Raw genomic sequence first — 16481 nt, forward strand, 5'->3', positions numbered from 1 at the left:
ACCTTCCACACTCAATAATAAGAAAACACCAGGTAAGAGATATTTGTCCCACCAGGATTGACTTGCAGGGTAATGACCTTCTCTGAGTTATCTCTCCTAAAATTCCCCGCAATCCACCAGTAGGTGCTCAGGTGACGATATCAAAGGAAAGGATTTGGAATGGAAGTGTCATGACCTTGAGAAGGGCAGAGGGCTGTGGAAATAAGATTTGGCATGATTGCGTTCGATTCCCATGGTTGCTGTCTCATGCTAACTAAGCGGAGGTCATGCGGAAAGTCAAGAAGTCCCCCCCCCCCCACAATAAAGAATTAGAAATCATGAAAATTAACCAATACGGACATTCTGTTCAAAGGTATGTTAACTTTACACTTGATAAAGCAGCATGTGTATCATTTGGCTTAAGATATTTTAGCTAACCGTGAGTGACTTCAAACTGTGCTTGAGGTCAGCAGGCAGGTTTTATTTTGTTTAAGTTTGACTGGAGCCTCATGCTAATCAAAAGACCGTGCATACTGCACACCATGCCTGTCTAGACCTAGAAAGACAACAGTCGTACAAATTAGAATATGTATATATGAGCCCCAATAAATTAACCCTTTTGGTTACAGTGATTACTACATTGGACAGCTTATCAGGTTACATGTTCTGATTATTTGTGCATGAAAGGGTTAAATTCTTAAGTCAACAACTTCACTTAAGCAAGCGCCTTTCAGTGTCGAGAAAAGCCCTTGAAAAAAAAAGAATACTTATGATAATAAAATTAGCTGTCAAACTGTATGGGTCAGGTGGTTCGAATATGTGTTGTCGAGGACTGACACATCCATCCTACGGTTCTTTCACACTCTTTTTTCTTTTTCACTCAAGTTACCCAGGTGAGGCATGGCGAACTCGTAAAATATTTGTGGCTTGGAAGCACTGACTGCAGGTCAAAATGTCTACAGTGTTAAATATAATTACTTTGACTCAGTGATGGCTTTCCACTGGGCTCCTTTCCTGTCATACGCACACACACGTGTAAATAATTTTGCTTTTCTTTGTTTATTTTGCATGAATTAAAGATGTCAGTCATTTAAAAATATTCATGTAAGGGTCAGAAAAGTGGCTGAAATGGCAACTATGTTGTCATACATGATGGCGCTATCTGTTGCTGTGCCTCAACCCCTTGAGCAGTAGTTTTATACTCCACAGTCTCTGCTTTGCTGCAGAGGAACTTCATTGTTGTTTAGCATGTATTTTAGCGAATGGCCGATTCAGTGCATCTTTTGATGGATTTCTGTGCATTTATTGTCAAATTTCCTTTTCGAGTTTGCTTTCTGTCGATGAAAAACCTGCTGAATGAGGCGTTGATGAGCATGCCGCCCTTTGCTCAATAATCCTCCATCTTACTGTAGCAGCTAGTGGCGCTAATGATGATCCACGCTAATTGCTGTTTGATTTTTGGCAATCATTTCTCTTTTTAGGGGTAATTAACATTTTAGTCATGGTGTCATTAGTGAGGAAAACAAGTAAGGAAGGATCTCATTTTGAGCAGCTTGTCGTTGAGCTGCTGTGCACGAAATGAAACTGTGTGTGTGTGTGTGTGTGTGTGCGTGCGTGCGTGTGTGTGTGTGTGTGCGTGCGCGTGTGTGTGTGTGCGTGCACGTGCGCGTGTGTGTGCGCGCATGTGCGAGAGGAGCGACACTTTGGTCATAGGTGATTCGTCACTGATTTGGTGAGCCAGAAATATCTCGCTTAGAATTTAGCCAAGCATGAACACTCATCCTGCTTGCAGGGTGAAGTTGAGCCCGCTGTAAATAGTCACCTGGAAAGCAGTGACAACAAAATGCAGTGTACTCTGGAAGTCAAACACAAGCCTTTGCCTCGTGGTTGTTTTTATTGTCTATATTTAGAAGAGAATATCATCTGTCAATAAGACAGCGGTGCCTTTGCCCATCCAATCTGGACGCGGAAGGGTGTCTCAAGTCTCTAAAAAGACAGCAAAAAGTCATCTCGAATTGTTGGTCAGCACTTTTTTTTGGGGGGGGGGGGTTGTTTTGTTCTGAAAGTAGACATCGGTTTGTAGCCCTGACTATGTCGCAGTGTTCTCACTCCATCCAAGTCTTCAGTTGCATGATCAGCTGTATAGTTTAGCAAGTGGATAGTGGGTAATTTTCTGTTCATGTGATATGGTTGGTAAAATACGGAGGGGTGTGTCAAGTCTCTAATAAGACAGCAAAAATTCACTTGATTGGTTGCTCGTCATTTTTTTTTCTTGTTTTTTTTTTTTAATTCACTTGAGGGTCTGGGGAAAGTCATTAAATGAAATGACAAAGTTCAATAACTAACTCAGCCCCAGTGGTGATCTACTATATTGTGTATCAAGTGGATATTTAGTTTTTCTTCATGTGATATACAATGGTTGATCAAATTAATTCGCGTTCATGTTGCAATATACAGTATATTTACTTAATTATATAGTTCATATTTTACCAAGCTGTGGGACCTTGTCCCGGTAAATTGGTACTCTCCAGTGATGGCATCACACAAAAAAAAAAAAACAGGAAAAATTAGAACACTGAACAAGATTTGCTGACATCAAGTAAGATAACGGCTTGAAAAAAGTTTGGATTGATGTTTGAAGTCTATTGTTCGACAACATTTCAGTTGACCTTGAAAATTTAATTGATTGTCACATAAGATGAAGACAATGACTTCTTTCATATTAAAGGTTAAGAAAACTACAAGTAGCACCCTATTTTCCATTTTTAGTTCTGTCGGCAACAAATGTCACGTTTTCTAAAAAGAAACAGAAATAGAACAAAAAGAAAGTGATCATCATAAGGGAAAAGGGGACTAAAAAATTATAATGGCCAATGCAGACCCTTAAACTAATATGCTGTTACAGTCCATTTGGCTTTATTACAGTCATTTTGGGTAAAGATAAGTCTTGTTAGCCTATCCCATAGCCCCCTAAAATGCAAACGATTGTTTCAAATGTACAATACAGCCAGTACGTGCAAGATATTAAAGCAGCTTCTTGAATGTTGCTGGCAGCCCCTTTTTTTTTTTTTTTTTTTGGCAGGCTCATTGGCCAGATTTCCTCTCATCATATTGGGACGAATGTCCAGTGCTTCGTAATGTCACTGTTGTGCCTCATTCCCTTCACGTGAGGATCACTATCTTCATCGTGTTGCCTTGTACATTTGATAGAAATTCTTCACTGCCCTTGTCTTGACTGATACTTTTGAACAATGAGATCCCTCTGATGTTGTGAAAGCTCTGTCGAGCATGCCTTTGTGCTGAAAGATGTGGCTACAAGATTTTTTTTTTTTAAGTAAGTCGTACAGGTTATGCTTCAGGTTAATGGTGGGGAAAACAGTTTTGAAATGTTTCATATTGGTCTCATTTTCTCATTCCACAAAAACCTGGAATTTGAACAGGAATTGTAGACTTTTGACATCCATGTTATCTGTTTCCAAGTGATGCCTTATCTTGTTTCATCCCATTTTTCAGTTTCTATATTTTTTATCCGCTTTTGGACTATCAAATTCTGCTTTATAATATGTGAACCACTGAACGATATTCAAACTGAAAGATACTTTTACAGTCAACATTAATCACTCTTACCATTGCATTTAATCCACTACTGTGATTGGCTGGCGAACGGTCCGTGGTTCAAAGTCAACTGGGAAAGGCTCCAATTGACCCACAGCCACAATGAAGAAAAGCGCTGTCGTAACCAGATAGATGTATGACATTGAACCCACTATTAGGGATTTTCAGGAGGAATTGGTACATATTTTTCCAAGGCCCTTCAGCAAGGGAGTCCTACTATGCTCGACTGCAGAATTGAACATTCTCAACCACTCTGCCCAACTCGCCAATCAATGAATCAATGGAAAAGCACGCACGGGTTATTTCCTGTAGAGTTTTCACACAACCCCTTTCTAATAACCTGTGCATCAACCTGGAATCCAACCCTTTGGGAACACAGTAGGGGAAAGGGAATTGATGTGGCTGAGAGGATGATTAGAGGGAAGTCAAACACCTGAATGTTTTGCTTGGGGCCTTTTTACGCTGACTGAGCGCAAGAACAAGGTGCATGCTAAGAGACGACATCCTTTTTCTTTTCATATTTTCCCATCTCCTGTATCTTTCACGTCCTTGTTCCTTTGGGTCCTCAAAGTTTCACACTCCTATGCTTTCTTCCTCTCCCATCTTGTTCTTTATTTGGATTTATTAGCCTATTGCCCGAAGACAACTGCGATAGGCTCCAGCACCCCCGCGACCCTTGTGAGGATAAGCCGTTTGGATGGATGGATGGATGGAGAATCTCCGTCTAACTCTCATGTTGGGTGGTGGGTGCACGTGGCTTATCCCAACTCACCAAGCCTTAGTTCTGTGATGCTTTTTCATTGGCAAAAGTTGGGTACTAAAAGATAACCAAAGAAGAAAAAGTCATGAACCATTGTTGGATGGTCATCGATCGAGCAGGTTTGTCGTCACAAACTAAACACGCTAACAGTAGCCATTGCTGGTGTTTACCGGTAGCGCTGGACAGTGCAAAATCGCACTGCAGAGTCTCCACTTTGCCTCGGATTTATTGAAGCAGGATTCGGTAACAGCAGATATTCAAAATGAAGGGACTTGTACTCAGACTCGGGCGCACAAAAATGTGATTGGGACATCCCTACTTTTTTATTTGTAAATAGTTCATCCTTGGTGGAGGTCTGCGCTCTGCAGGCAGGTCAAATGCTTCATGATACCCATCGCATTGTTAAAGCAACAAATATAACGGGAGCCTCAGACTTTAGTACTGTATGTGTGGTTGTGATTTGCATGTTGAGGACTGAACGGATGGTGAATGTGTTGTATCTATGAATTGTGTGTTTTATGGAGTATGATGGCAGTACGATGACTCATGCTTCGCAAGCTTTGGAGTTCGACAGTCGACTCCTGGCTCCAGCGTCCTGAGTGCAAGATGTCCTCCCCCGTGCTTGTGTGGGTTTTCTTTGGGTACTTTGTTTTCGTCCCACATTCCAAAAATGTGCATGTTCCCATTCATTGAAGACTCGAGAATTCCTTGCAGCCAACTCGCCCGCAACCCTAGTTAGAGGAGGTGGTGTAGAAAATGGATGATGGATGAACGGAGGATATGAAATACAGTATTTCCATAAGCGACAAATTCACATTTTCATCTGGGTCACACTTATCGATGGCCGGAGTCGCAAAGATCATTCCGGTGTTTTGCCAAGCCTGCAGGGGGAGAGGGTTAAATGAGAGTCAAGGCCAGGACCCACCAGGGCCCACGATAGGAGACGAACAGACAACATTAGCCGAGTATTGACTGGCAACTGTGCACATGCTGGCCAGAGCAAGACCCTGCAGGGAAGGGGAAATGTGCTCATTTGCAGTCTTGTACACCAGCATTTGGATTTTGAAATGAGCCACCAGAGGCAGTGACTAGGGCGAGAGCTTAGGAGCGGAGGAGTGATGAGAGGGAAGGGGGTAGCACGCGAGGACTCCAGAATGTGAAAAATAAGATCGCCCAGAGGCATTGGAGGGAAAAAGGCTACAACACCTCATGCAGGCGTGACAGGAAACGGAAGTGAGTACTTCACTTGCAAATACTATCGTCATCAAATCCGAGTAGAACCTTCAAGTTTGTACACGATCCTTTATAAGTTCATGGTCAACCTCCATATTGCTGAGATTTAACGAAATGTTGGCCATACAGTACAAGTAATTACTTTCACTACTCCATTTGTGACTTGGATGAATCGAACACAATCCAGGATGCTGCTCGACTCTCCATTTGTTGAAGTTTTGCAATTCCATCACATGTTTCAAGCTTAAGAACAGCGTTGTGGAACAAGAAGGCAAATGTATTCTTCAGTGTACTGACAATGCTTCAATTGATTGCATTACATTCAAAGCCTTGAAGAGATTTTCATCCAAATATTTACCGTAATTATGACTTTATTACTGCGTTAGTGACTATGGCACGTTCCAGGTACCCATGCATCCATTTTCTAATCCGCTTCTCCTCAAGAGGGTCATGTGCCTGCTGGAGTCTATCCCAGCTGTCTTCGGACAGTAGGCAGGATATACCCTGAACTGGTTGCCAATCAATCGCAGGGCACACAAAGACAAACAACCATACACGCTCACACTCAAACCGAGGGAGAATTTTGAGCATTCCATTAACCTGCCATACATGTATTTGGAATGTGGGACGAAACCGGAGCACCCAGAGAAAACCCATCAGGTACAGGACCTGGACAAAACAACGCTCTGGAAATAAACACCAAAAAACTAAGGAAGTGGTTTCCAACCCTAAAAAATGAAAAAACAGGGAGTCATTCAAATATTTTGAAGTCATGATGGATTCAATATGATTATGGAAACATCATATTGATTTCATTTGTATAGAGACCAAACAAAGAATATATTTTCTCCGTCGCCTCAGGTCGTTCGAGGCCACACAGCAGGTGCTCCTTCTGTTTTTCATCTCTGTCCTCCTCAGTGTGCTGCAGCGCTGTGCTGCCGTAGGGTTCAGCTGCCTCACAGTCATTGCAAAATCTGGACCCAGACAGACACTGGATTCAAATTTGTTTGATGATTGTGGGCCAAGGTAGTGTTTGAAGTTGCCAGAGGTGGGCAGTTTACAAAGGTTTACCTGTCCGTCATTCGTCATCTATCAGTGGCCTGGGAACTTGTCTGTCATCATCAGTGTGTCATTTTCTTTCAAGCCGAACCTATCTATCTGTCCATCTGTTTGAGACAGAATCAAGGTGTAAATGCAATGCACGTTCTTGTGATGAAAAACGAGTTCACAAATGAGTATCCCATCACGCCAAAAGCTATGACGGCGCTCGCCAGAATGTTGACTGGCCAGCTGCATGGTATTTCTTTACAGAGGAGCTGTGTTAAAAGAAATACAAACAGCAAGAGTGATGATGAGAGTAAAAAATAAAACAGCTTTTACAGTTTCAAAAATCAACACGCAGCACTCCTAAAAGTGTGATGTTCGTACTTTTATTTGAGGGTGAGTTGCATCATAATAAACTGAGTTTGTTTGTTTGTTTGTTGTTGTTTTTTTGCATACATCTTTACACATACAAACACTAAACCTCTAAAAGTATAAAGCATTAACAAAGATTAAGGTGTTCATGTTACAGATTGCCTTGCTTTTAGTTTTTTGGTTTGTTTTTTTGTTATTCCAAAAACAGGACTTTTATGTCATTCTGACTTTTTGTGCAGAGGTAGGCTGCGTTACGTAACCTGGATTAGGCGCAGGCAGAAAGAATGAAAAGAAACAAGGTGAGAAGGGAGCGTGGAAGCAGACGTGGTAGCGTGTTCTTTTAATCTTGTCTCGTGTTCGGATAGCTCCCTGTCTCCCAGTGTGTGCTATCCCTCACTTCCTCCGTGCCGTTGTCCTGACTCAAACTGTTCATCTTGAACCTAAGTGGAAGAGTCACAAACAAAACTCGTGTGTCGCGTTGAATAAGCGTCTCGCATAAATATTTCCCAGGCGTTCTCTTTGTCTCGCTAAGTCACCGGTGAATCCTCTAGTTGGCATCCCGACCTGTGGAAAGTAAGACCATGAACATGATGTATGGCATTACCTAAGAAAATATACGTAACCTAGCCTATACACAGAGTACAGATGTGAAATTCTGATTTGATTGCTGTTCCACTCCAGTCCTCTAAGTGGCTGCAATGTGCAGTTTAGCTGTTGAACAACTGCCATAGAAAAGAATAAAAAAACATCTACATGAACAATATATGTACATAATGTAAATTATTTTAGCACTAGCTAAATGAGACTTTGGTAAATTACCGAAACATTTATGGCCTTATTATTTGTGCTTTGGCGTGGGGAGTTGCACGGTTTCCCTGTTCTCTCTCTTGTTGTAGCCTAACGGTCCTCCATTTTAGCCTCTCAGCGTGCGAAAAACATTCATATCTCCTCCATCATTACCTCTGCCTCCGCTGTGCTGCACTGCTGAGAAGCCAGCATTATCATCACTGCTTTTTCCTCTCTTTGTTTCTTCTCTTCTTTTTCTTCTTCTACTGTCCCAAACTTCCACAAATCCATTATCCCAATAGAGTCCTGGTGTTTTGCTGAAGTGGAGGCAGTGCCATTGCCGTCCCCGCCCTCTCCCCCCCCCCTTTCTTTTATATCTCCATCCATCCATCCGGGGATAGCAAGTCTCTCAACAGCTCTATTACATTCAACATTCTTCTGTTCTTTTCTCCATCCTTGGCTTTCTCATTTTCCTTTTTCTGGGTTCTCATGGGTCATCACTCCCACCGTGTCTTCGTCAGTGTGTGTGAATGCAAGCTCGGTATGGACATCCAAGATATAGGAATGTCTCAATTGAGCGACACTTGATTTTGATGGAAATTTGCTCATGGCGATTAGTACCTGTCTTTAGTTTCTGGTAATGATTATTGGTATTTTCTAATAGTGTAGGAGGACCTTGACTCAGGAGTCAACTGAGTTTTTCAATGTATGAGTATTATAATTATTATTCGTAGTAGTAGTACTAGTAGTAGCAGTAGTAGTATTTTGCTTTGACTTGCAAGCTAAATTATAAGATAGGGGCACTAGATGTCCACCGCACACTCAACTCACTTCACAGCAAAGATATGATGTGTATTTATAACAACCGTAAAACATCTACTAGCTCAATGCTAACACCAAAATGCAAAAATCAAGACTGGCTAACAATTAGCATTGATGTCATATTGTTAAAACCCTAGAAGCAAATGATATTTGAACACAAACGGTGCAGTAACACATGCAGACATAGAACAGCCTGTGCTTACTGTTAATTATTTTGTAAGTAGTATTTAGTTATGGTACTTGGTATCAGGAATGGTATTTGGTAATGTAATAGTATGTGGTGATTGGTAATGTATTCACTATCTTGCGATTTAGTCTGTATGTATTTAGCATGTAATGATGTAAGTTGGTATCTAGTATTCATATTCTGTTGGTGGTAATGGTATTCGGTATATGGTAACAGCATTTGGTAATCTGGTCATTAATAACAGTATTTTTTTAATTGGTATGTCGGACTGTAATGGTCTTTGGAATGTGGAAATCACTTTTGGTACGTTTTGTCTGGTAATGTATGATATCTGCTAATATTTTATATCTGCTAATGATGTTCGGCAATGCTATTTGATGTCTGGTAATAGTGTTTGGTATATGGTAATGACATCCATATGCTTTCTGGTAATCGTATGTGGTATCTGGTCATGGTATTTATCTGGTAGTGGTCCTCTATATCTGCGAAGTGTATTGGGCAATTGTTGCTATGCAGCAAGGAGGGTGCAGATGGCAGCCTGTTGCAGCCCCCCCAAAAAAGGACGCCGTAATGAACATCATCACAAGCAGTTACCAAACAATGACTAGAACATGCTAGAAAGGGCCATTCAGTGAAGTTTGTGCAATATTAATTCCTGCACATTGGCCATTACCCAGCATGCTTGCATTGCATGTGTCAGCACGTAATCAATGTGTTGATCATCACTTGCTGTTAATATGCTTCCCGTCTCCATCTTGAACGCTCGGTCGGTCATGCTGTTTTAGTTGCAATCACCGGCTGGAAAATTTGACGATAATATCACGTTGGCTTAGAAAAAAAAAATATATATATACTGTATATATATATATTTTTGGACCCCCCCCCCCGACACACACACACACACACACAAAACATGCACACATACTCTAATAATATTTGATATTGACAGAACTGATATTCGCTTCGGTCATTTGGTATTTGGTCATAATACTGTATATGTACCTAATCATGCTTTGTAATTTCTCCTGCTGGATGGTATGGAGGTGTAATTCTGCCGCTTTTAGTTCGCCTTGACCTTAAGCTTTGATTACTGCGCCAAGTTATCATCCACTTCACTCCACTGCTTTGTTTCTGCCAGAAGCAGAAGCATCTGTTAGTCATGAGTACCAGTTCACGGCATTGATTATGGAAAGTCGCTTAAAAAGGTATAGAAAGTAATTACCACGCATGTTAGCTGGAAAGCGAGCCAGGTTTCCCTTTTCATAAGTCAGACTGCATAATTGCATTGTGTCATATTTAATTAGACACTGAAAAAAAAACCCTCTTAGTCTACAGAGGGGAAAAAAGCAGTGAATGTGGAATTTAAACAAGAACTTGCCATCATGAATAAATGTTGAAAAACTGGTTTTTAACAATTTGATTATAATTGTGGAGCAACAATACTTTTTTTTCCCGAACATTTTGGCATATATTCAGTGAAAACTCATGTTGTATACAGTCGAAGTAAAATCTAATGTAACACAACTCACACGTTCCTGAACTCGTATTGGGCTTATCGGGAAATAATGTCATGTTTTTAAAGCAGAGATAAAATGTTTTTTTTTTTTTTCATGATTTAAAACTTCCCAGGATCAAGAATTATTCCACACATTTTTTTGGACTTGTTGTATTTTTGTAGAGCATGGACAACCCATCAAACACAAATAACACCTGCATTCACCGCAAAGAGAACTTCACAAAGAAATCAAATACTGGATTTTCTGCACTGTAAGGCACTTTGAAGTATAAGTCTCACCTTCAATTAACGGCCTATTTTATAACTGTTTTCATATATAGAGCGCACTGCATTATATGGCTCATAGAATAGAAGCTACAATAGTGGCTGTGGTTGTGTTATGCATCCACTAGATGGAGCTACGTTAAACGGAATACAATACAATACAGCTTTATTTATATAGAGCTTTCACAACCGCTGCAGCTGTAACAAAGTGCTTTCCAGAACATTTAAAATACTACATCGAAGAAATCAGAATATTGATTCATAAAGAAGGCCCATTGGATTATAATGCACTCAGTGGGCTTTTGAGAAAATCAAATGCTTTTAGGTGCTCCTTAAAGTAAGCATGGCCAAACTAGAGAGTATGATAGTATTTTAGACAGTCCAGCCTGATTGGAAGTGAATTTGGATCTACACCCAGCCTAGATGATTGTCGCGGGGGCCAGAGAAACCTCGGTGGCAGGCTCTTATATAAATTATTTCCTCTGTAATGCCATAATCCATAAATCGCAGAATGGCTCATGCACTCACAGACGCAGGAAATGGGTGCAGAACAAAGGTTTTACTTGGTCATTGAATTTCCCACCTGATATTAAAAAAAAAAAATCACCTTTCCTTAATATGTCTCCTTTGAATGAAATCAAAGTAATATAATGGATCCGCAATAAAAGTTAAAATACCCATTTAACACCCAACTCCAAAACGCTATTGTTTTCCTTTGCATACCACTCTAAAATGTATTGTTCTTGTTCTTCTAAATTAAAGTTCTAAATTTACCCAAACAACAAATAACATTACCGTACGGTGGGGGAAAAAAAAAAAAGAAAAGTTGCCGCACACAATGTCACTCAGGCAGCAATTAAGAGTGTTGTTTGTTCAGGCTGCACTCGGCTCAGAAGGCTGACCTTGGCGGCATCGACGTCGAGAAAAGAAAAATCTGCTCCTTGGAGGCGAGGAGACTACAATATATGCAGTGATTGCTGCGGCTTCAGCGACTCCTAGGTGACAGATGCTAGGGTCGAACACAATCCACCAATTAAGCGCAGCTTCCGAGATGTTGTGACAACCTTACATTTTCATGGGTTAGGCAAATTAACATTTGGACTTCTGTCTGACGAACGCTAACATCCGGATTAAGGGAGAAGTACATTGCCGATTAAATATATCGCAACATATCCAAAATTCTCAGCAAAAAGTATGCTACCTGCATCAGGGGTCGGCAAGGGGCACTTGGCTAAATTTTCATTTATTTCCTGAGGAAGTAGTAATAATTCGATGTAACATTCTCTCTCTCATTGTTCTGCCAAAACAGATGCTTTATTATTATTATTATTAATTTTTGTATCATAACATGTACCAGGGCCTGCAGTTTCATGGCTCACATTTTTGGGTGAGCCGACTGTCAGATTGCTCGACACTACGGAACCGCTTTCATATCAAAGCCAAAAGCTAGGCAGAACGGCAGTGTTGTTAAATGTACATGCTTCACTTCTGTGGTGCAAATCATACATTATGCCACAAACGATGATCCCAAATATAGTTGCAACATTATTGTGAGAAATAAATAGCTTAGAGATTATTTGATTTTGATGCAATGCACAACAGCTGGAGCAGCTTGGCTGCAGCCGAGCCTCTCCAGAATTTCCGCTAACAAACCAGGCTAAACTTGCAGTCGTAGGGGTGGGGGAGCAGTTAATTTACATGAGACAGAACACACCACGTGTTTAAAAAAAAAAGGCTACTTTTGTGTTAGCATATTTCAGCTACTTGGCTTCACATTGTCATTTTTTTTATTTTTTACTTGACTTCAATGAAGCAGTTTTCATTGTCTCCAATTGGCCCTGACTACTTCCCAGTTGGAAAGTTTGCCATGTTTTTTTTTTTTTTTGGCTGGAAATCAATTCTTCTCAAGATGGGCTCTTTGGGATCCAACAGCATGGCCGGGAGAAAGTGTATAATTGAAAACAAGCGTTGTGGTGTTTGAACTCGGCCATGAAGTCTAATAGACTATTTTCTTCTTCGTCGGCGAGGCTCAACTTTTGCCCTCTAGGAAACAAAATGCTTGGCTACACAAAAAAAAAATGTCGCATTCACCATTAAGGGACACACACACACACACACACACACACACCGCTAACCTTGAGTGTCTGTGTTGGCTCTTGTGCCTCTTACATTATACACAGATTGTATTGATCCATGCGCTGTAGAAGAGCCTGTAAATAAAGGCAGGAATTTCTGCTGACTTTGTCACATTTGTGCGGCGTTCAAGTGTGAAGAGTCAGGCTGAAGTGCTGATGAAGCCGACAGGAAGAAAATAGAATGTTTCCAATGTCACCACGGGTCCTTTTGTTCAATGAGCTGAATTCAATATAATCCAATAGATCCTACACGAGCATCTGAGCAAAAAGTAGTTCGGTAATTCTTATCACCAATTGTAAGAGGCTGGAAAATATGATTATTACTGTATCATAACAAACATGCTACCATCAGGAAAAATTTATTGAAAAAATGTTACATTAAAATAATCTTTTAAAGGGTTTTTTTTTCCATTGATTGATTTTTTGGGGTTTTTTTTGTTTGTTTTCTTTTGTTTTTGAGGCGACTAAGGCAGCTTTTGGTCCCTTTGTCGAAGAACTTGAAAAATGTTATACAGCTCTCAGGAAAATGTGGCCCAATTCTCCAACCAGAATGATAGTATACGGAGTGAACCGCTTTCATTTTGGGAGTTATACTTCAAACACGCCATGGCTGAAAATTCACAATTTAGAGAAAAAAAAAACATTTATTTTAATGCACCTATAATTAAACCCCCTAAAATACTTGTCCGTCCACCCCCATTTAAACTAAATATATAAACATAGATACTGACATTTCACAAACAATTTAAAATAAAAACAAACAAGTTGAAATGTAATGCACAAAAAGTATCTAATCATGGAATAAAACATTTGTTTTATAGCTTACACCTTAAAGTCCCACTCCCACATGCCTAAAAAGTATTTACCTTTTTCAACATATTCAAGTTGTATTTGACCATAAGCATGTGCATGCGAATGTATAGAAAATAGTTGTTTTTTAAACCATCATAAATAGATTTGAACGTGAAAAACATTTTTAAAAAATGGTTCCAAGTACAAACATTTAGCAAAACTAAAACAAATGGTTTAACAGAATTCACTGTCAAGCCATATTAATGGCACTTTGATTCGTTCACATTCAATAATCTACACTGCAAAAAAAAGATGAATTTTCTCAACTTTATTTGTCAAGTGGTTGCATGAAATCCAGACGCCTTTTTGAAGTAAGCTTTACATCTCCTGAAAAAATGTCACTGCATCCAGATGATTTTATTTTGCTCAACCGCTTGATATAAAATACAGTAAATATAACACACCATGTTTTCAGTGTACTGTTTTGGCCCATCAGTCAATAAATCAAACATTGAACGTAGCGGAAATCATTACTTAACACATTATAGGTACGTCTTTTGCTGGGGGAAAAAAAACTTTGCCGTTCATGTTCTATCATAAATAATTGGAGGATACCTGTTGAGTTCCACTGTGGTTGTTTATAACCATAAATTTTCAATCCACTGGCACACAGTCCCAAAAAGTGTTGTGGTTTATCAGCAACCGCCATACTTTGCCCATTGGAGTCTGGAAGCCGCTTGCCCGCCCGCCCTTCTTTCGTTGCAGTAAAGGAAAAGCTCTCTGAGGCTAGAAAATCCAGCCACTTTTAATGAAATGATGATGCAGCAAGATGACTAGGGTGTCTCTAAAGGGTGCGCACGCGCACACATACATACACACCCACACACAAAACGTGGATGGGTTAAAGATGATTTTTCTTTGCAAAAAGTTGCATTTAGTCAGAGTGACCTAAAGTTTAATAATATCTGTAAAAAAAAATTATTTAAAAAAAATCTGTTGTGTGTATAAGGGGTACATGATGAACCTAAAGTGGCCTCTAGGCAGAAGTGAATATTTGTAACTTTTCTTTTTTTTTTTTCTAAATTATGTATTTATGCGTCTGTTTTTCAACATTTATTTTGCTTCATGTTGTGGAATGGAATGGAACGTGAGAGAGACTGCTCTTGTTTTTCTGGTATGATAATCTACTGTGTGTATTTTTTATGTCCCGGTACTGTATTTTTAAACATCACTGACTGGATGGAATCAGGGTAAAGCATCCTCACTGCTTTATTCACGTCTCAGTGCACCATGCAAACAACACGTGAGTGTATGCAGGTCGAGTTTAATGTACAGCATGAGCTGGATACTCAGTTGTACACTCACACACACTCACACACACTTGGCTGCTGATGGGTGAGCACATTGTGGAGTGTATCTCAGGGAATACTGCGTTTTCAATCTTTTCATTTCATTCCGCTTTCTCGTGAAACCGAGCCAGCTCCGATTAGAGACTACAGAGGCCCCATTTCAACACCCAGGGGTCAACGTGTGCAATTTTAATTCCTATTTGCAGCCCCTCCCCTACACCCCTTTCCCCAATTGAAACTCATATTCCTCTTCCACACGCTGCGCTTCTGATCATGTTGACTCGGCAAAGATGAAGTCGGGAGATTAACCATGTTAGACTCATGAACTGAGCCGAGGGAATTCAACTACAACTCAACATAGCATATCAGTGTTGAAACAGTCTAACTTCTTTTAGCAAATACTTTTACTCCAAGTCAAGGTGGGTATCCGGGTATGTCCTCCACTTGCGTACATAAAGGCTAAACACTAGACACCTCAAATGAGAATTTCAGCATCTCGACCATCAATACTCTTCCGATTTCAGTCATCCTCCAGAGCAGTCTGATGATCCGTTGTGTTGAAATATCTCCTTTATTTTGAAAAATGCTGATCAATATTTCTGCGTATTTTCTGACCAAACCACTAACTGCATCATCATCAATTTATGTTCATACATTTTCTACACCGTCAATTTGGATGTTTAAGGGGTGCCGGGCGAAGTGAATGATGTCATGAAATTTGGTCTCGTTGCCCAGTTCAGTCAAGGTGAATGTCTGGACGTGTTCTTGGCGAGTATTCAAATTTTGTATTTGTGGTTCAATGGCCACTTGAGACACTCTTAAAAACCTTCGAGTTGGGACACTCCTAAAGTAAGGTAGCACCGTATAAAAAAACACAAAAAAAACAACATTGTTTATGGAAAAAATAAAATCCTCCATTCCTACTATAGAGCCCACAAGTCCATTCATACTACAACTGCAGCTCTTCTTTTTTCAGTTGGCAGTCATCTACCTCTCCAAAAATGTGAGCCGAGGCCGCAGGTACCCGACCAACATGTTGGCCACTTTTTTTTTTCTTAAGGCTAACATCTGTGCCCTTCACGGAGATGATTTGGTTTATATCAGTATAATATTCAGTGATTTGGTTTTCCTCACCACATTATCAAATGTGTTGCGCTATTTTTTCCCCCGCTACTTTCATGCAGACGTTCTTAAATGTTTCTCCATTATCCAAAATGATTGAACAGCTTCCCCGCTGGGCCCCAACTCTTCTGTACGACTCCAATGGTGTGTGTGTGTGTGTGTGTGTTACCGTGAAATGTAGTAGTCCATTTGGTGGCAATAATGCACTATATATTTCTGTTATAAATACCAAGGGTTTTAATCTTGCAAGAGTGGGGATATTTTACAAAGTAAGTGCATGGAATGCAGCATTTAAAATATTCTGATTAGAATACAACCTGCTGTGCAAATTGTACAAAAGCAGTGTTTCACAAACTTTTTTAAAGCAACTACCACTGGCAAAAATATTTTTGATACCACCATTATGAATGACATTATCAAATTTCAGCATCGGAGGCTTAATGATGCATCAGAAACGAGGCACCGACTTTATTCATAGAAAATTATATTTGAAGGATTCAGGATG

The 16481-nt window shown here is 40.1% G+C and overlaps 1 protein-coding gene across 4 annotated transcripts in view; it reads left to right on the top strand.

The window, feature by feature from the left end:
* Positions 1-16481, top strand: part of grid2 (glutamate receptor, ionotropic, delta 2) — a 377460-nt gene that overhangs the window by 299414 nt on the left and 61565 nt on the right. The gene's annotated exons all lie outside the window — the stretch shown is intronic.

The sequence above is a fragment of the Hippocampus guttulatus genome, chromosome 5, assembly GCF_054856545.1.
Source record: "Hippocampus guttulatus isolate MCC_2025c chromosome 5, RoL_Hgut_1.0, whole genome shotgun sequence".
In the NCBI taxonomy this organism is placed as follows: Eukaryota; Metazoa; Chordata; class Actinopteri; order Syngnathiformes; family Syngnathidae; genus Hippocampus; species Hippocampus guttulatus.